Source organism: Astatotilapia calliptera, chromosome 17 (genome assembly GCF_964374335.1).
Source record: "Astatotilapia calliptera chromosome 17, fAstCal68.1, whole genome shotgun sequence".
NCBI lineage: Eukaryota > Metazoa > Chordata > Actinopteri > Cichliformes > Cichlidae > Astatotilapia > Astatotilapia calliptera.
In genome coordinates this window covers 16,888,241-16,909,993 of record NC_137438.1, presented here as the reverse complement: position 1 = coordinate 16,909,993, position 21,753 = coordinate 16,888,241, and the positions used below count along the sequence as shown (strand labels likewise).

The window sequence follows — 21,753 nt, the reverse complement described above, 5'->3', positions numbered from 1 at the left end:
GTGCATAACACTGAATTGAAATAAATAAATAAATAAATAAATAAATAAATAAATATTCTCTTAAATCAATACAAAACTGCCTCCATTGAAACTTTATAACTTCATCACAAAAATCTATTAATATCCATTATTACAATAAATAAAATAGCTATTATGCTGAGTCATGAAGTAAACCATACAAAACAATACATATGGCAGGACGGTTGTGTGGTGATTAGTGCTAATTCATGATAAAAAGACCCTCAGTTGGAATTCACTGGGTAGGCGGAGATTTTCTGTGTGCAGTTTGAACCCACACAGACATCTGCAGGACATGCAAAGGCATGCATGGGGTGAGGTTAATCGGCAATATATACAAATGGTGGTGGTGGGTGTGTATGTGTGGGGAGGGGGGGTTACAGCCAATAACCCTATCTCCTCCCTATCAGCCTATCACAGCAGGTTTACCATCAGACAAAGTCAACAAACCATGCATTTAACTTTTGCAGCACGTGGCAGACACCAGCTCTGATGCATAGCAATTTAATAAGATGGTGGAACAACTCACCTCTGTAGGTATAGAGTATTTCTAGCATTTTTTAAAATATATAATTTGACACAATTTTCACTCTGATCACGGTCATCCTGCCCATGCAGTGTGATCTCCACTGTAATGGGATTACAAGCGCTAAAAAGTCAGATTCTCATTTGACATTTCTTTATTTGTGCCACAGACTGTTTCAAGACATAGTGCTAAAAACCAGAGAGAGAAGATAAAATGTTCTCCCTGCTTCATTCTGGTCACAATCTTCATCATCACCTCAGTACATACATCTGTTATTGCAGATGGCTGTTACTCTGTTATCTTCTACCATGGTTGAAGCAGTGGTTGTTTTTGTAAAGATGATGCTGTGCATTATGGCCAAACACCCCCACTTTGGCATCATCTGTTCTAGGGACACTGGGCCTCATTTACTAACAGTATGTAAACAAAAATGTTTTGTATAAATTGTGTATATAAACATTTCACACAAAATTCCCTGATTTATGTATTTTTATACCTAAATTTGTTCATACTTTAATAACAAATTTAAAGGCCTCTCTGACCATTATTACAAACAAATGTAAGTCGGGCTGCCTTAAGAAATTAAAAACACAAGTTTATAAAATGAATAGGCCTACTCCTACTACAGCTACCACTACTGTTGTTGTTGTTGTTGCTGTTATTATTATTATTATAATTATTATATTATATTGTCTTTATATTTATGGTTTTCCAAAACACCATAAACCAAAAGATGTTCAGAATTTACACAAAAATGCATGTAAGGAAAAAGAAATACTATCACTACGAGAGAGGCCACCCTGAGAAGAAAGCGAATTTGTGCTGCTTGCATGTGTAATAGGGCTGCAACGACTCATCTAGTATTTAGAATAATTCGATTACAAAAAATTGTCGACACAAAATGATGCCTTTGATGCTTCATTTAATGCACGGTTCTGTCACCATGAAAACACAAACCTGAACGTTTCAGCCGAAACATTGTTTAGACCCACACAGTTTTAAACAAAAACCGTGTTAAGAGAAGAGCAGCAGTGATGATGAGGCTAGCACAGTTTAACATGGAGCCGGATTCGGTTTAGACACTGCAAAGAGCGAAGAGGCGATGCCGTTACCAAGATGTTGAGCAAGACGGTAAGCTTTGGATGCTAGAAAAAAAGAGCAGCGCTGTTCCTGTAACCACCATTAAAACCTTTAATGGAAACCCATACAAACAAACAAACAAACAAACAAACAAACAAACAAACAAACAAAAAACCCCAAAAAACACAGAGTTGTTCATCAAACCACCTGATCAACAAAACTGCGCAGCTCCATCCACCACCAATTGTTTTACACAGCAAAAAAAATCTGCAGTAGCCCTTCAGAATCATGAAAATATGCAGACGGACTGTTAACTGTTAACAGCCATACATGAAAGCATACCTGCAGCAAGCAGGGACGAGTCTACAGGGGGGCACGAGGTGTGCTGCACCATATTTATTTCAACCTTTTCATAACTTCTTGATGCATGCTCAATCTTCCAGCTAAGTAAATCCCAAAAAGTTGAGTCTGTTCATCTAAACTTAGCGTTTTCAGTGGGAGAAACATTGAGTCACTCATCCAAATCTCAGCTGACTGCAAGTTTCCCCAACCTTTTAAGCATACATTTGCATAATGACTGACACTACTACCACTGGCGATCAGTGGGCTGTGAGGTCAAAAGGGAAAGACCATGTCAGAATCGAGGAGGGGGCCGAAGGTTACATCTTTCACCATCTTACAATGCTGTGATAGCAGCCATTCCCCAACTCTCTGTGAACAGTACCCATGGCCATTGATCAGTAGTCATGACAATTTGGATATAAATGATCAAGAAACTGACATCACTTTTAGCAGGTCTCTTTTCATCATGAGTGACTTGGAAAATTCAGTCAGTCTTGAATATTTTTGGATTGTTTTTATACTCTTGCATACTAACACATAACTACATAACTTTCCCAAATCACTTGAATAAAAATAGAATAAGAAATGGAAAAGAATGAGAATAAATAAATACAATAGTTTTGTTTTATAGACAATACACAACTACAAACTTTTGTTGTGATTTGATGTTATATAAATAAAATTGAAATGGAAAAAAAAGCTCAATTACCTCATTCTCACCCAAAAATTCTAAAGATCTGCAAAAAATTATTAATCAGTTAAAGCTTTGTACCTCTTTACTCAAATCCCATTATGACCAAACTGTTCAAACATGCATCTCACCGTTTTAGAACTTATTTAGTAAATATTACTCTGTTTCTCCCTGATGTACTGTAATCACACCACTACTCAAAAAAAAAACAAAAAAAAAAAAACTTAGACCCCTTGTTAACTAATATTTCTAAAACAATTCCTAATCTTTCATTCCTCAAAAATGATTAGAAAAAAAAACATGTTTACAAACAAATGAAAGAACATCTTTGATCCCACAGTCTTCCTGATAAGTACCAATCAGGATTTAGAACTGGCCATAGCACAGAAAGAGCTTTTACTCAAGTCCTTAAGATCAACATTGACTCGCAGAGTTTCAGTTTTAGTTCTTCTTGGTCTCATTGCACTCAACACTTCTGATCGAGACATTCATCGTAAGCTTAGTGACTCAGCTGGTTTAACCAGTGTTGGGAAGGTTACTTTTAAAATGTATTCCACTACAGATTACAGAGTACAAAATACATTTTGGGCCATGTAACGTATACGTAACCGTTACGTTCCTCAGTGAGAGTAATGTATTCTGAATACTTTGGGTTACTTAATATATTATCATGCTTTGTACAACTACATGAATGTGCTATTGCTGTGTTATTTATTTCTTTTACTGAAGGTTATTCACCATACCAATACCAACTAGATTTTTAAATCTTAATATAAAGTGAGTAACAGTAGGGTGGACATTAGGTAAGGCTGCACTTTTTGCAGCGATCTCATATAGAAAACTATTCCACGCAAATATAAAACAGGTCCGCGGCTCCGAACCGTAAAGGCATAAAACCGTAAAGAGACCTCTGGCTAATACGTCGGGTTCCGTGTCGGGCTCGTAGCCGAAAACTAACTTTACTTTGTCTGGGTCAACTTTGTACATATATATATTATATATTTACATGCTTCTTTAATTTAAAGGAGTACAGCCACTGGCATGGACACCAAAAATATAGAATTCATAGCCTTATGAAACAGGAAAATACCGCCGTGCAATCCATTCATTTCAACAAAGTAACCGTATTCTGAATACCACCTTTTAAAACGGTAACTGTAACGGAATACGGTTACTCATATTTTGTATTTTAAATACGTAACGGTGGTTCATGTATTCCGTTACTCCCCAACACTGGGTTTAACAGGTGAGGTTTGGTCCATTCCTCTTTAACCTTGTCATCCTCCTAATCGGTACTGTTATAAAGAATCATATCCAACCAGACCTGCAGATCTTTGACCTTTCCTGTTCTTTGGAACAAGCTGCTTGCTGACCTGAGATCAATTACATCTGTGCATAGATTCAAAAACAGAGTCAAAGCCATTATATTTACCTAAGCTTACACTTAGGTTCTGTTTAATAATTCTTTTTTTGGTTGCCCTCACTGCCTCAAGGCATTGTAAACCTGCATAGGTTTTTATGATTTTATCTTCTGTGTTTGGCAAATAGCATTGTAACCTTTCCCGGACTGATAGGCAACAACAATTCCCTAATTTAAGGTTATTGCTGATGTCTTTCTTCCTGACATTGTGTTAAACACTTGAATGCTCCAGACCAGCAAATTGCCAGATCTTCTGCTGATAATCAGTTATTCAGGTGTATTTGATTAGCAGGACCCGGCTGCAATTTACCCTTCTGTAGGTTAGCTTTTCATTAATATTTCTCACATTAATGTCTGCTCTAGTTTATTTCTAATGCATTTATGGAAGTGTGTAGGTTGTGATAAATCTAAGACCCTGTGGTTGACTATGTGTCTGTATGCTGGAACATGTATACTTATCTTTACAATGTGGCTTTCATTCAAAATGAATCACTTTGTAAATGTCTCTTTTTGTGATCAGCTCTGATGATGTCAAGTTTTGTTGTTCATCTGAGGTTATATTTACCTAATTTTATTTAATTTAAACCTGCTTAGGACCAGATTATTTTATCATGTCCTGATACATCATTTAAAGAGAGTGAACTTTCTCTTTATCACTTTCATTTGACTGTATGCTGAGTTTTCAGTGTCATGAAGGTGAAGGCAGCTCTTTTTCCTTTTTACCTGCAGTGATACAGATGCTGCACAGGTCCATTGTGCTGAACAGAGAGCTGAGCATAAAAGTGAAGCTGTTGATTTACCTCTCTGTTTGAGACAGGGTCATTCAGGAGGCACTCAGAATAGAGCCACAGATCCTCCACTTCTCGGTGACACAGGTTCGGGCATTTCACCCAAAACATGCTGAAGAGAATTACATCTCTCAGATGGCCTGGAAATGCCTCGGTGCTCCCTGGATGAACTGGAGGGAGGTCTGGGCTTCTTTGCTTAGGCTGCTGCCTCTATGACAGGGCCCCATATAAGTGGCAGAGCATGGACCAACAGAACAGACAAGTAAACTTTAACTTTCTATTAAAGAAATACATTTTGTGTCACAGAAAATGTATAAATGTTTTTATACATGATCTAAATAGGTCTTCAGCATTGTACAATATAAAGCGCCTTGAGGCAACTTTTGTTGTGATTTGGCACTATATAAATAACATTGAATTGAATTGAACATTGGTGGAATTGCAATTAATAGAGCTCATATAAGGTTGAGAAAGTTGATAATTACTCTTGTGATACTCATTACTTATGACTGGGGTTTTAGGTTCTGTCAAGTCGGACAACACAAAGAAAGCCTGGCCATGTTGAACTCGTTTCATAGAACATATGCCTTGAGTCCCGATGACATGTAGAAAACACAGCCTCACACTCGCTCTCTCTCTCTCTCTCTCACTCACATGGACACACACACTCACACACACACGCACACTCAGAATGTTTCCTGCTCTGATTGGTCTGCTTTCAATGATTCATGAGTCATCTCTGAGCAGGAATTCCAGATCATTCATAATGAATAACAGCAAACATTAAAGAAGGTTTCTGCTCTGTCTCGAACTCACAAAGCTCTGAAGAAATACTAAAATAACACAAATAGTGACCTGAGAGACCAAAGAACATGTTGCAAGAAAACACTGGGAGAAAAGGAGAGCTCAGACTGTTTGGCTGCAACCAATTAAACCAATTTGTTTGACTGAGTAAACTGGACAGTGAGTAGACCAATAGATAAAACTACATAGAGCCAATCAAAACTCGTTACACTGATTCTACTACACAGAACCAGTGTGTAGTGGTAGCTATTGCTAGCATTGGTTGAGAACGTTTTTCTTTTTTTCCTAGTGTATCTATTAAATAGAAAATACAGAAAATAGTTTTTATAATAGGGTTTTTTGAATAGTGTTTTTTTTTTTATCATCAAAATAGTAAATCTTAACTAAAACCAAGATTAGTATTTCAATTTCTCTTTTTTATATAAGCATCTGCTCTGTTAAAATGATAGCTAACATGCAACTAACATTTCCTGTATCAAATATCACTGGAGAGAGTCCACTGTGGATCATGCTTGTGACAACTCATGGAAAGAAAAAAATAAATAATGGGACACAGCAAGGGAGTGCAGCAAGAAATATGGTTGACAGAGATATACCTCAAGAGATAGACTACTTATGAACTATTCATAAAATTGTCTGTATAGGTTCTCAGTCATCCAAGTCACGGTAGTTTAAGGAGCTTGGAAAAAGCGAATGGATTTCTTTAATTTAAAGGAGTACAGACGCTTTCTTTCCAAGCTCCTTAGACTATTCATAAAATCAGTCCAACAATTGATCATGTTTAATTACAGCATATAAACTTGTTATTGTGGTTACATAGCCTTAGAAAAGAGGACAACTCAACAATGCATCATTTGTTTACTCTGATATGTAAACACCGCACTAACACTGATTACAACTACACAGAATCAGTTGAGTCCAGCCAGCTGCGTGCATGAACACGCATCGACAAAAAGACGCATAAGAGTGAAACAACATAAAACCATCCTACTGATATAAAAACACATTGTTGTGATCTCTTCCTCAGATCACCTGGTCTAAAATAGGTTAATTTAACCTAGTTACTATGGTGATTTCCCCTGGTTAACGATGTTGTGTGTGCACAGATCATTTCTGTATCAGAGCACACGTAGGCTAAAATACAGTAAAGCAAAGCTTTGATTTATGGGAATATTTGGGACTGTACCTCTCTTGGTGTGATGACCAGGATGCTCATTCTTAGGAAGACTAATAAAAATCCTGAATTTTCTCCATAGTTTGTGTTATTGTGATTTGAACATCTAGGTCATAGAAAAGCGTTTGTATTTAAAACATCCTTAAATGGGACACTGGGATTATTTTGCATTGGCTGAAACCCTGATGTTAATTTGCATTTATTGTTTGCAACATGGAGAAGGACTCAAAATAACAAGGAAATGAAAAAAAGATTTATTTTAGGGGTTAAAAACTATACAAAATTTAAAGTTTAAATAAATAATACAATTCAGATTTTTTTTAGAGGATATTACAGTTATTACCATTTTCAGATGTTATAAAGTGAAGTCATTCGGGGATAATACAAATGATTTGCAAGAGTAGTGAATAGATTTAAATAACTGTCTTGTGGAGGTAATTTGCAGTTTTCTGGTAGAGGTTACAGTAATGGGCACAGACAGTTGTCTTTATGCTCACCATTAAGTTAGTTTGATCAGTTTGTCATCAAGTGGAATTTAAGCTTTAGGTGCTCTTCAGTATCTCTTCTAAAACTCCACCTTCATGCTGTAAGTAAGATAAGATAACATTACAGATCTTGAAGAATTCACTTGGCAAAATCCATAAACAGTAGCACATTAGCTGATTTCAACCTGCCCAAAAAAAGAATACAAGGGAATTTGGGAGTAATTTTGAGACAAGCCATTTCCCCCCACTGCACTGCTACACACGATGTTGGGGATTCCCTTAAGTAATTCCCCTAATTTTTAACTTGTAATTGTGATTTCTTACTTAAGTTTCAGTTCTTCTGACTTTCTGCCAGAGTTCCTTCTAAAATGTAAATATAGGAACTGAATCCTGAAGCTAAATGAAATATGCTTATTCGTAAAACTTTTTTCACTGAACAAGTTGTTTGCGGCAATGCTAAATGGTGTCAGTGGAAAATAATAAAAATGAAGAGTTGGAGGAGGCTGGATCCAGACTGGCCAGAGATAAACTCAAAGACATTAATTAACGTTCAAGACAGCTAAAAGATATAGAAGGAGAAGGATGGAAAGTTATACATGAAAATTAAGAGAAATTCTGTGTAAAAACAAAACAAAACAACAAAACAAAAAAAAACCTGATTTAGATATCTCCCCATCCCCCAACCTACCGCCTTCATTCTACCCACCCTGCTGTTAAAATTCAAATGCTCCTCATTAAAATCCACCTTCGGATCCATGTCAAACAGAGATCAAGAAAGTAAAACATATCTGCTCTATGCTGGTTCCCACTGTTGCAGAGGTTTTCGATTACAGTACTTTCTGAATTGAATGTGGTCCTTTAAAAAATCTGAAATTAAAATCGATGTTTGAGCTTTTAATGTGAAATAGAAAAGAACCATACTTGGAAATCATGTTCGTCAATGTGAAAGTCAATAAATTTGAAAAGTGACAATTTGCTAAAATGGTAAATGGACTGGTTCTTATAAAGTGCTTTTCTACTCTAAGGACTCAAAGCGCTTTTTACAACTTGCCTGGTTCAACCATTCACACGAGTACTTTTTCTACGTGCTTTCTATCTAACATCCACAGACATTTATGCTCTGATGGATACATCTTGCACTAGGATATATGATATAAGGATATATATCTATATATTTAAAAAAAAAAAAACAAAACAAAACAAAAAAAAAAAACACTCCTTACTCGCACTGCGGGCAGTCGTTATCATTCAAGCTCAGGTCCTCTACCAGAGGCCTGGGAGATTAAGGGTCCTGCTCAGTATCTTTGATGTTCCTAAGACTGCATTTTTCCAGACAGGGATCTCAGATGTTGTTCTTGGGAGCTGCTGGAGTCACTCACCTAGGTTGGGGTTTCTACGCCGAGTGCTCCAATTATCACTGAGACGAGTGATGCTTTCACCCTACACATCTTCACAGCATCTTCCCTCAGCCCCTGGTACTTCTCGAGCTTCTCGTTTTACCTTTTCCTGATGTTGCTATCACTTGGTATCGCTACATCTATCAATATGGCTTCCTCTACTTGTCCACCATGACTATGTTTGGCTGGTTAGCCATCACAGTTTGTCTGTCTGTATCTGAAAGTCACACAGGATCTTAGCTTGGTCATTGTCAACCACCCTAGGGGGCGGGTCCTGTTTGGATTTACTTTCCCCAAGTGGACCATTATGGTTTTTGCTATACTGGTCCCCTTAGTAGTCATAGTTTATTAGATTTTTATAAGGTTTTTTCAGTTATTACAACCAGAATAGACAGGACTGGGGACTGTAAAGAGAAAGAAAAATGAAGGGAAACAGTAGGGAAACCACAGAAACAACCAACATATGCAAAAGTAACAGTGAATAATAAATATTAAATGTTACTGAGTAGCACACAGTACTAATAATACATGACATGTGCATCATGCACAGATGCACCTGTTTGTACACCTGTGTGAACACTTGTGTGCACACCTGTGTCTGTGAGTGCGCTTGTGTGTAAATAACTAATAGTGGGTGGACCATAGCCTCCCAGGACATGAAGCAGGCATGGTAGACACCCAGCTCCCAGACATCTGAGAGCCCCCGGACGGTTACCCAGCAGCCATAAGGCCAGAGGGGGCCGCAGCAACGAGCCCACAGGCTCCACCGGCAAACAGCTATGCTAGATCAGAACCACATCTACACGATCACACACATAGGCGCTCAGCGTCAGCACATCCACTACAGCCTCACAGCGCACACAGACATGTAGGACACATGCGCAAAAGTGCATACACGCTTCCTCGTTAACTATACTTACATAATTTAAGAATACATTAAATTATGTATACTTAACAAAGAGTTCTGTATTGTAAGTGTATATGGCCCCTCATTCTTTCATGCTTTTTTAGTGACTCTCTGAAGACCTAGATTGCTCACTTTGAACTGGATGAAGAAATCGACAAGCTCGATACAGCAGTTGGCAGTCCACAAATATAGTTAAACAGCACATGAGCGATTTTGGACTTTGCGATGCGTGGCATTCCCTTCATCGAAACCGTAAGGACCTTGGGACTTCCAGGTCACACTCAGAACAAATGTTCCTGTATTCTATGCCAGCCACTTAGTTATATTACTCCATGGATGCCCAGCCAGCTAGTATCTTGTGCCCCACTATTATATTGTGGACCATAATATTCTATTAGAGCGATTAGAGCATGCTGTAGGTATTACAGGTACTGCGCTGCAGTGGTTTGATTCATATCTATGTAATGGGCTCTAATTTGTTCATGTAAATGGAGTACATGTTCCACAGGGTTCTGTGCTAGGACAAATTGTGTTTACATTATACATGCTTTCCTTAGGCAGTATCATCAGAAGGCACAGCATACATTTTCATTGGTATGCAGATGACACACAACTTAATCCATCCATGAAGCCAGATAACACACACCAGTTAGTTATACTGCAGGAATGTCTTCAAGATATAAAGATCTGGATTACAGGATATGTCCTGCAATGCACATATTCAAAAAATATGTAGGACTGCTTTCTTACATTTGCACAACATCTCTAAAATCAGAAATATCTTGTCTCAGAGTGACGCTGAAAAACTAGTTCATGCACTTATTACTTCTAGGCTGGACTACTGTTATTATCAGGATGTCCCAAAACTCCCTGAAAAGCCTCCAGTTAATCCAAAATGCTGCAGCACGACTACTGACAGGGACTGGAAAGAGGGTGCATTTGGCTTCCCTTCATTATCAAACTATATCCTAAATATATCCTATCCTATAAAAAATAAATAAATTTGATTTTCTAAGATAAATGTGAAAACAACACACTTGACTGTTTGTTCAACATATATTGCATTATTTTTGATCAAGCAAAATTTAACTCAATTTTCAATTGACTTTTATTTAGTGCAAAATCACAACAGTCACCTTATGACTCTTTAGACTGCAAGATAAACGCTTACAATAATACTGGGAGAAACCTCCTTTAAATGGCAAGAAGCCTTTGGCAGAACCAGGCTCAGGGAGGAGCAGCTATCTACCACGACCAGTTCGGGGGGGGGGGGGAGAAACAAGACAAAAGACATGCAGTGAAATTAAATTCACTGGTCACTTGATTTTACACCAAGTGATCACGCTGGTTTTACACAGTTTTCTTTGCAACCTCTGCAACAGTCATGACCAGCAAGTCAGATCTAGTCAGAGCTCAATAATTTAAAAAAAAACCATTACATTTTTAATACATTTGGAGCAAGCTTTTGATTAATTTGTACTTCATTTGTGCTGCTGCTTTTTAAAACAAAAACATATCCTAATATCTGGCTTTGACTGCGGGGTGATGGATATTACTCCAGAAGAAAAAAAACCCCAAGAGCTCACCCTCGGGCCAAATTAGGGTGAGCTCTGATGAGAAGGATTTTAAATTTGATACTAGATTTTACAGGGAGCGATTTCTGTCATTACGCTTGCTGAGTCACTTTGAATCAACTAATGGCTTTTCAAGGAGTTTTTACGGCAGCCTGATGATAATGAATTACAACCAAAAAATAAATACATGAACTAGCTTTTTCAGCATCACTCTGATACAAGATGTTTTTAACTTTAGGGATTTTGTGCAAATGAAAAAAGCAGTTCTACTATTTGTTTAATATGCACACTGAAGATATATTTTGGTCAAAAACAACTCCAAGATTTCTCACAGTGTTACTGGAGGCCAACATAATGCCATCAAGAGTAATTATCAGGTTTTACACCATGTTTCTAAGATTTTTAGGGCCAAGTACAATAACCTCAGTTTTATCTGAATGTAGAAGCAAGAAATTACAGGTCATCCAGGTCTTTATGTCTTTAAGACATTACTGCATTTTAACCAGTTGGTGTGTGTTATCTGGCTTCATGGATGGATAAAGTTGTGTCATCTGCATATTGGTGAAATTGTATGCTATACCTTCTAATGCTGCCCAAGGGAAGCATGTATGATCTTAACAGAACTGGTCATAGCACTGTGTGCACTGTGTAAATAGGGGGTCCTCTTTACACACTAACAAATTGCCATCTATTTGACAGATACAGTATAATTTGAATCACATCTTTGCAGTACCGTTAATACCCACAGCATGCTCTAATCTCTGTAATAAAATATTTTGGTCAACAGTGGGGAATGTTGCACTAATGTCTTACAGGGCAATTAACACTTGAAATTAACAGTTGCATGAAACTGGGGTTTGCGCTGCATTATTTTGGTTAGCAAGACTGCAGCCTCATGCTTCTCTTGGAGTCTGCTGATTTTTGAGCTACATAGGCTACGTTCACACTGCAGGTCTTAATGCTCAATTCCGATTTTTTGATCAAATCCGATTTTTTTGTCTGCTTGTTCACACTACAAATAAAATGTGACAGCAAACGCGTTCTAGTGTGAACGCTCAAAGCGGCCCACATGCGCAAAAGAAGACGTCACACACAACGCGCTCTGTATAGACCCAGACCAAACAGTATTGTTTGACTGATGGCCCTTAATATAAAGACTTGTTTCGGACTTTACGTTTCCAAATTTTGCTTTAAGTTATAAAGTTATTTTGTTATTTACAAATGGCCTAATAATGATGCTTATTGCTGTTTTAGAGGAGCGCTGCTTCAAAGGATAGTTGCAGATTTCTGTCAGAATCTGCAGATTATACAGTACAAATAAAATGTTCACGTTTGTCCAACGTTGTCTTCCCAACAGTTTCACTAACATCTACACGGGATGGCCAGTAAGCGTCCTCGGGCGCTTCTCCGGTGCTGTTAATTGGCGTCTGTCTTGTAGTCAGTGACGTAAAAGACGGATTTAATGCGACATGACTGTTCAAACAGCAGTCGCTTTCTAAAACATCAGATATGTATCAGATTCAGTACCACATACGAAAGTGATCCAGATCGGATTTGAAAATATCAGATTTGTGCCGTTCACACTGTCATACCATGATCGGATATGGGTCGCATAGGGTCAAAAAAGTCGGATTTGATGCGCTTTCGCCTGCAGTGTGAACGTAGCCTACTTCACACTCTCTCTTTATTGAAGTGAACTAGCTGCCTTTTTGCAAACAAATTAAAATGCATTGTTAGTAAAGTATAATTATAAATAAATATAAATTATATAAATATAATAAAGTGAAATTACAGAATCACAATATCAAATCTAGCCTATAAAACAACCTACAAAATGTCAGCCATCTAAATCCACTTGTTATATTTTACTGCTGAGATCCAGTGCAACTCCTTTCCTCCTCCCTGTTTAGGATTTCTATGACTGCAGTAACAGAAATCACTTATCCCAGCTGTCCTGAAGTACAAATTAATCTTAAAGACTGGAACACAGCAACTATTACTAATGAACATTGATTTTACTGCACCTTTACATTTTTTATCAGTTAATATAGATGATAATCTTGAGCTCATATAGCATTCATGCATTCTTCATGCAAGGCAAACAACAAGCAGTTTTTATTCCAGCAATGTGTTGTTCAGAATTCAGCTGTGAGTTTAACAAACTTTTGTTAAAAATTCTAAATATGTCAACAGGTTATGGCACGAAATAGAAAATGCAGTTACAATTCAAAATTTACTTGATCAATGCATCTTTGTTTATTATGTCTATTGTTTTCACGTATGGTCACATAGTCTGTTGCAATGAATTATGGGACGGCGTGTTGTCCTCCTCTTTCATAAAGGATGGTCCAGTGTATCCTATGCTAAAGGAAGCACTGAAGCTCCTTTCCTTAGCATTTGGAGAAGAGCTCTTATTATGGCCGGCACACAGATACATCTGGGTCATGTCTCTCAACCTTCCTAAGCAAAACTGACTATTAAAGCGCGCCCTCAGCCTTCCTCGTGAGGCGCATGTCCTTCCCTCACACTGTGTGTTCTCGTGTTTTACTTGTAATTTTCTTTTACTTCTTTTCCCCTGGCCTGGATTTTTTGAGTCAGCAAAATAAGCAATAAAACCGCCTACTTTAGTTAATTCTTTTGACTCTTAGTTGTGCTATTGGGTCATATCATACTTGCAACATAGCCAAACCTGACATGGAGATAAATACAAATGAAAGCTATTGCAATAACTTGAATTCTCAACTGACGTTTTAAAGGAGGATTTATTTTTTACTTTATCAAAATCAAATGTAGTTTTATTTTTGAATTTATGAGCATCTGCCAGGCTAGGGAAAATCATTTGAACTATTTATTTGGAAATATTTAGAGAAATTCTTCAGCTCAAAAATATTTTGTACTATTGGATTTACAGAAACAATTTCTGCATTACACCGCAGACCCCTATCCAAGTCTATACAAATGCCAGATTTTCTCTCTTTGGAGTAGTCATTCATGTTTCATTTGATTTTATAGAAATATTTTTTAAGATTATTTTTAATGGTAGTAGTGATTAGATTTTCCTATCCAACAGATATCAAGCGGCGGCCTGTTCTTTCACTAAAATGAAACACAGTACAATATAAAAGTAGATAATCCTCAACGAGCCGAATGAGAGACTGATGCCAAGGAATTCTTCCTTCAGTAAGAAACAATCCTATGCTACCTGATGATTTTTCATTTGTTTAAAATAAGAACTTTTTTGGTATCCTGACTGGTAAAAACACAAGATTGGATTTTCTTCTCTTGTAAATGCTCATACACAAAGACAGAATGTGTAAATCATGTTACAGGATAGGACTCTCATCCACCGAGTCATCCTCCAGAAACAGAGATGAAACTCATCTGCTTCTTAAAAAAAATTTTCTACAACCCATTTGCTGTTAAGTAATGATGCAATTAAAGCCAAAATCTTCAGTTTTGGTTGCTCGTCTCCTGATCTGAACCTGATCCACAGTTTTTCTGCTGCTTTTCAGTGTAAATTTAATCAGCAACAGTGAAAGGTTGCAGCTCTTCACCCACAACCTTGTTTCTTTTTTTCCCAAGCCAGGACTTCAAAGTTACCCTGGTGCGCGTGTGTGCGTGTGTGTGTGTGTGTGTGTGTGTGTGTGTGTGTGTGTGTGTGTGTGTGTGTGTGTGTGTGTGTGTGTGTGTGTGTGTGCACAGATCCTATGAAATATGGGTCAGACATTAAAATGCATGAGCTGGGAGCAGAAAGCATGATGAAGTGCTGAGACACAAAGAGGATAGAATGTAAAAATAACTGGAGGAGCAGTTGACAGAAGCCTCTCCCTGCTGACGCCACACTACCATGCCATTGGTCCACACAACCAACCAACCAAAAGAGAGAAAAAAAAAATTGAGGCATGTTTCCTGCTGCATGGACAGTTGGCAACGCTCTCATCACTGCTGACAGACCTCAACATTAACCTGGAAGAAGTATGCCAATTTCCTGGCATACAAAACAAACGATAATGTTTTTATTATTAGGGCTCCAAACACCAGGCTTTAATCTTTCATGTTGCAATGGTCTAGTTAGACCCCGACGTAGGCTGGGTCTAACTAGTGTCCACTGATGAAATTATAAACTGAGTGTAACTAAAATGTTTAAGTACAACAAATGATTTTTGAGGTAAAATACACATCTGTCTGACAAACAGCAACACAACCCCAACCTTTACTGAAGATGAAAAAATAGAGTACCTATAAAGCGCCAAATGAGACCCATTGTACCGACACCATCTCATTATGTGACATACTTTAGACAGCACCGTGGCTTCAATACTGACCTTTTCAGTGTATTTACATTACTTTTTCTTCACGGACGCCACTTTTTTCACTTAATTTGAATTAGCAAAGCACTTTGCAAAGATAGAATTCTAAATAAACCTGTACTATCAATTTGTCAGTCTCTGTTGTAACATTAAATGTTTCTGCAAGCTGAAACACAGAAGACCAGACTTAAAGCTTAAGCATCCTAGACTCTGAATGTATATGTGTAAATAAAATCTGTCAAATTTTAAAATATTTTACAATTACAGTCTCCATTTCAGAGCCTTGATTTATGCAGAGAACAGAATACGAAGCTTGGTACCTTTGGTAGCATATTGAATATGTCCACATATTCCAGTATTCTGAAGTTTTGGGATTTTATTTTGTTAATTCTAAACCTTTTTAAACCTACACTAATTTTCTAGTGTTCCAAGTAACATGACCCCCACCTGTGTGTCCGGCTGAATTTTGAGGGAATTGTCAAAAACTGAAAACCAAAACATGATCTGCAGATTCCCCGGTTCTATTTTACTGAATTTGTAAAATATGATGAGCTTACTACTGATTAAGAATGTAGTTTGGGGAAGTTTGCAGTTTTACTCATTATGGAAAATATATTTCTGCCGCCGCCCCCCTCCTGGACACTGGGGTAAAGGCAACAGCTAGGGGTTAGGGGAGACAAGGAGACGACAAGGGGCTGAGCCTAGACTTAAGTGACAAAAGAAAATGGCTGCTGCAGAAATAAATTTCTGTTTCACTGAACAAAACCTCCCCTTTCTCCTCCACCAGGCAGAGAGAAGGACTAACAGGCAACAACCTAACATGAAAAAATATATGAGGGAGTATTCATGTGAATTAAGGAAAGAAGAACCTTGGTGCTCAGATAATCTATGCCTTTTTTTACTCTAATTGAGCACTGAAAGTGCTTTCCACTAAGGGTGGGCGGTATAAACGGTATAGGCTAGAAACGATATAAATTTGGCCAACGGTAGAGATTTTCACTATACCGCTCTACTGCGATAGCGCATGTTGATGGCGTCATCAAGCTGCGCCTGTTTTGGTCAAAGTTTGGTCCGTTTATAGCATCCTGCCATGCAATTGCATTTGTCCCTAACCACCAGAAACCCTCACGTTAACTTTTATCACGTGGAAAAAAGTTAGCATTCATCTTTCAGCTTCACTGTGCTAATGTTATGCTAATGTAGCTGTTTTGCTAGCAATCACGTAGCACAACATTATATACCAGCTAGTCCGACTTCAGTAATCCTACAAAAGTCACCGCTGTTTAGTTTTCTGTCTTCATTTATGTTATTTTTTCAGAAATTTCTCAGTCAGAACATGCTATATCATGTTTAGGTGGAAACTAGCGAGCTAACTTCCTGTTAACTTCTAACTGCGTTGAATTTAATAAATTCTGTTTTCATGGATGCCTGGATGTTAAACTTAATTGTTACACCTGGTAAAGCAGCAACGCTGATTATTTTATTAAAGATGAAAGAATTAAGACAGTTTTTCACTCTCAGTGATGCTGCAGTGTTCGTTTGACTTTGGGACCTGAAGAAGACAGTGTTTAGGACCCAGATTACTTATTACGTTTACTACATAAAATTGGTTCGAGGTCAGAAAGCACAACCAGAATTCATACATAAGGCACACTGTCGATTTTTGAGAAAATTATAAGATTTTAAGTGTGCCTTATATTGTGTAAAGTACGTTATACAGAAGAAAATATATCGCAAATATATCGTTACCGCACATGCTTCAAATTATACTGTGATATGGATTTTAGGCCATATCGCCTATTCACATCAGTATGAGGAGAGAGTGTGGTTACAGAAAACTGCAGCAAATCTACACAAAAGGATTCAGTGAGCTGAGAACACAACAGACCAAAAATTACAACTATTAAGTCAGGTTGAACTAGCATCTAAAGTTTCATAGCAGTTATATTCTATGTTTAACAAGAGGAGCTTGTCTCTCGTCTTATCCAGCAACAACGTTAATGGATTAATCTTTAGATTATTCATTTTTCCTCTTTTAACATATCTTAATTTATAATACTGATTGTACTAAACACCTCATATTAATAATAATTGCCTTTATTTATAATATTTTTATAATAATAAACATAGGCAGCATTTGTGTTATTGATGAGCTTTGGGGATCCTGGTGACTGCACCTCATCAGCTGAATACTGTTGTTGAAAAAGCGTGTACTGATACATTTTTACATTTGTTAAAGAAATGTTTAAAGACCAACATTGCCAATAAGTTACTGCAGCTCAAGTTAATGGTTCAGTATTTTAGTGCTTCTACAGCAATCGAGGTAACTAGCATGATTGACAATGACATTATTTTTGGAGCTTATGATCCTTCACAGGTCAGACTTTCAGAAGTACCCCTCATGTCATATAGACACTATTTAAACACAAGTAGTTGGCCACAGTTCTTGTTCTCTCTCCACATGAAACTATACGACAGTCACCTCTCTGTAACTGAGGTAGAACAGGTCATCTACTACCAGGAAGGTTGGTGGTTCGATCCCTGCATGCCAAATATCCTTGGAAAAGATACTAACTCCAAGTTGCTTTATGCATCTGTAGTTACTATAGCTCTTCACATCATCCTTGTTCTCAAACTCTATAGCAGTACATTCGTCAGGGATCCTCTCAATCTCCTGGACTGTCTTAATCTAGTTAAAAAGCCAACTGCCCTCTTTCCTAGAGCTCTTCACATCACAGGTATGTCATCTGGACCAACTGTCTTTCCACTTCTCTTCATAGCTTCCCTCACTTACTAATTCCATTGTGAGTGTATGGTTATAATTATGCAAACTGTATCATGATGCCATTTAAAGCAGGTTCTTTATTCTTAAATTTGTTATGTAGCCTGTAAAGGTTGCACAGTGTACAGGTTTATTCAAGAAGGTCACATATGTGGGGTTTTTTTTGTTTTTTTGTTTTTTTTGTGTTTGATCTGAGCCCCCCCTGTCAGAGTTGGTCGCCCATTCACTCCACATGCTCCATTTCTGATTCTGAACTTAGGCCTCTGTCACACAGGCATAGAGGCCAATTGGCGACTGCCTGGCAACTGTTGCTTGCCAAAGAAAAATGAACATTCCCTTGGCTGGTTGTGAGTGGTTAAAAAAAAAATAGTCGCTTGGTCAGCTAGAGGACATATCTTCAAGATAATACATGAAATGACTCGAGATTCCTCAGTGTTACTGGAGGCCAAAGTAATCTCACTTAAAGTCAGTATCTAGTTAGATACCTAGTTAGATACCATGTTTAAGGCCCAAGTACAATATTCTCAGTTTTTTCTGATTTTAGAAGCAGGGAATTTGAGGTCATCCAGGTCTTAAGGTAGATAATAAATGTGACGTCGTCAGACTGCATGCCACCAACTGACTAATCAGTAGCGTCACTCGATGAGTCATGAGAGCTGAAGTGAAAGGACATTTTTGAAACCCGGCATTGAGGGAAATGGCTACAAAAAGCCCACAGTTGTCCCCAAGTCTGACAAAAAGTCACAGACTGAGCAGCAGGTATGTCGTCGCCTCGACGTCCACTTTTGTTTTAGCGTTCGTGTTGCATACTAATTACACCACGGGACGTTCGGCAAGTGTTATTTGATGAAAAAATTTTACTTATCAGTTGACAAAAAAGCATTTGATTATTTCGATCAGTTTTTAGCCAGTAAAGACTGAATATTGCAGTATTCCAGCCTCTCAGATGACACAATTTCCTGTTTTTCTTTGTTCTCCTGTCTTTGTGTCATGTAATTGTAAACTGAATATTTGTGATTTTGGAATTGTGAATGGATGAAAAGACATCAACAAGGTTGCACTGGACATTTATTGTTTTGATGTTTAATTTACAAAAAATTGAAAGAAAAACCAAAACGGAGATTAATAACGTGAACTGTTAATAAATTACTAGTACAAATGTTAGCACACATGTTCCTCTGATTACCTTAGCAAATGAATGTCAGATTTTCTGGAAGGACAGAAAATATGACTTAATCTTCTAAAAAACTAAAAGTTTGATAACGAATGATATTTGGAGATGAAAACACTTCGTTATCAATAACCAAAAGAGCCAAGAGAGGAAATGCTGAGGAATATTTTCTTATTTTTTCCTATAAAATTGTGGAAATTTCTCAAACATTTTCAGATTCTTGCCCCCCAAGATGTGGAACTTTTGGGGATGTCTTTTCAAACAAACTGAACAAAAGCCTTGATGTCATTCTTGGCTCAGCAAAGCTGCGATTCCCCAAAACATGCCAGAATATCAACTCTGGCAAAATTTCAATCACATCTGGAACATGTGGGAAAAGTGCACATATTTGTACATGTAATAAATTCCCTTCTACAAAGAAAGAAGTGAAGGCGTTTTGTTCTGTAATTTTCCATCGTCACTGAAATCTTTCTCTGCAGTGTGAACACGCCATATTGTCATTGGCCAACCTTGTCTCCTAGATGTCATGTTTACTGTTACACCTCAACTGTTTAAGTGATATTTAGATCAAAGTTAAATTCACAGAACTGTACACTTTGAGACCTTTCAAATTAAAGGAATCACTTAAAATATTTTGGTATTCAAGTGAAAGCATAAATTATAATAAACTGGCCAAACTGGAATATTACTCCTCAATTATTAGAGGAATATTATAAGGACACTAAAGCGCAGATCATGCACTTGGAAACCTGAGATATGGTCCTCCAGATGCAAACAGCATGTGCATATGGAAACATGTTATGAGGCTGGAATCTAAGAGCTTTTCCTGCTACAGGCTCTCTTTGAGAACTGAAATGTGAGACATGTTTCCTCTTCAATAACATTTCTGTTCAGCATCTCTTAAACTCTTCATTTTTTAATTTACAAAAGTAAAATCTGAACATTTTTCTTTCTCTTACACCTCAAAATGAAAATAAATCCCTAAAATATTACAATGATTTGCGAACACTGCACGTTGCTATTGCTTTGTTCAGATACCATTTAGCCAATCAGAAGACAGAATGGACAGTCATCAATGCTCTGCTGCCAGGCACATAATACACCTAAGTCTTGAAAATGTTACTGAAAAACAACTTGAGAAATTATTCCACAGTTAGTCAAATCAGGGTCAGTTTTACCACTCTGGACATTTAACACATTCATTTAGGATGTCTGTTTCTTTTCTTTGTCTGTATTTTGTGGTAACTGCAGTTATTTCTAACATTAAGGTTATGTGACCTTTCTCAGAGAAAGACATTTCACTGTCTGCAACTTTCATTTTAAGTTATTCAGTCCATATATTTTTTTCAAAACTTTAAATTATATAACAAATTTACTTTCCCCAAACGTAATTTTTGTACAACCATCAGTGAAAAGCACATTAAGATTTGAGTTCACATGTAATTTCGTGTGTGAAAGCAAAAACATCAAAGGAGATGAAAATAGAAACTGTGATTATTTAGACTTGTATTTAGATCAAAATTGTTTTTGACACAGGCAGACTTTTATAATACCCCTATCATTACTCACATCTTTAAAACAAAATTGTGACCAAAATTTCAGTTTTTTGATTATCGTGTTTACTGTAATCCAATATTTGGATTACAAGGTGTCAACTTTAACTTGTCAACCGCAAAGCTGCAGTGGATTCTCTTGTTTCTCTTGTCTTGTTTTTCATTGAGGAATGACTGATTGAAAGAAAAAAAAGTTATACTGACAACAATTATCATGAATCATGTTGTTAATAAATGTCAGAAAATGTTTAAAGCATTTCATATGTTCAGATATTTTGTCCAACCAACTGCTGAAAAGCGAAAGAGATCTAAGGAGGTCTGTATAATCCTGCAGAAGAAAAGATCACATCTAACAAAACAGCTGCTGATTACACAGCAGAACACAGAACACATCTTGTTATTGCAGAGTCAAATGGTTTGATTCCTCTGTAAACTAAATATTGAAAAAACCAAAACAAAGAAATTTAGAGACCCCTTGAACCGAGAATAGCTTTCACTGGCATTTTATTTTATTACGTTTTTTTCTTTGAGGTTGCTGACATTGCGGCAACAAAATTTATATTAAGCTCCATGGACAGTCGTTAGAAATTACATGTGCACATTCTACAAAATTCCTTTAGTTTATCAGCTCAGCCTTCACTCTCGGCATACACGAATTATTTGATATATATTTTATGTAGCTCATTTGGCATTGTGCTCTCTGTCAGAAGACTAGGAGAATGGATGTTGGA

The 21,753-nt window shown here is 37.2% G+C and overlaps 1 protein-coding gene across 1 annotated transcript in view; it reads right to left on the bottom strand.

The window, feature by feature from the left end:
* LOC113008784 (ephrin-A2-like) overlaps positions 1 to 21,753 on the bottom strand; it is a 69,493-nt gene that overhangs the window by 45,533 nt on the left and 2,207 nt on the right. The gene's annotated exons all lie outside the window — the stretch shown is intronic.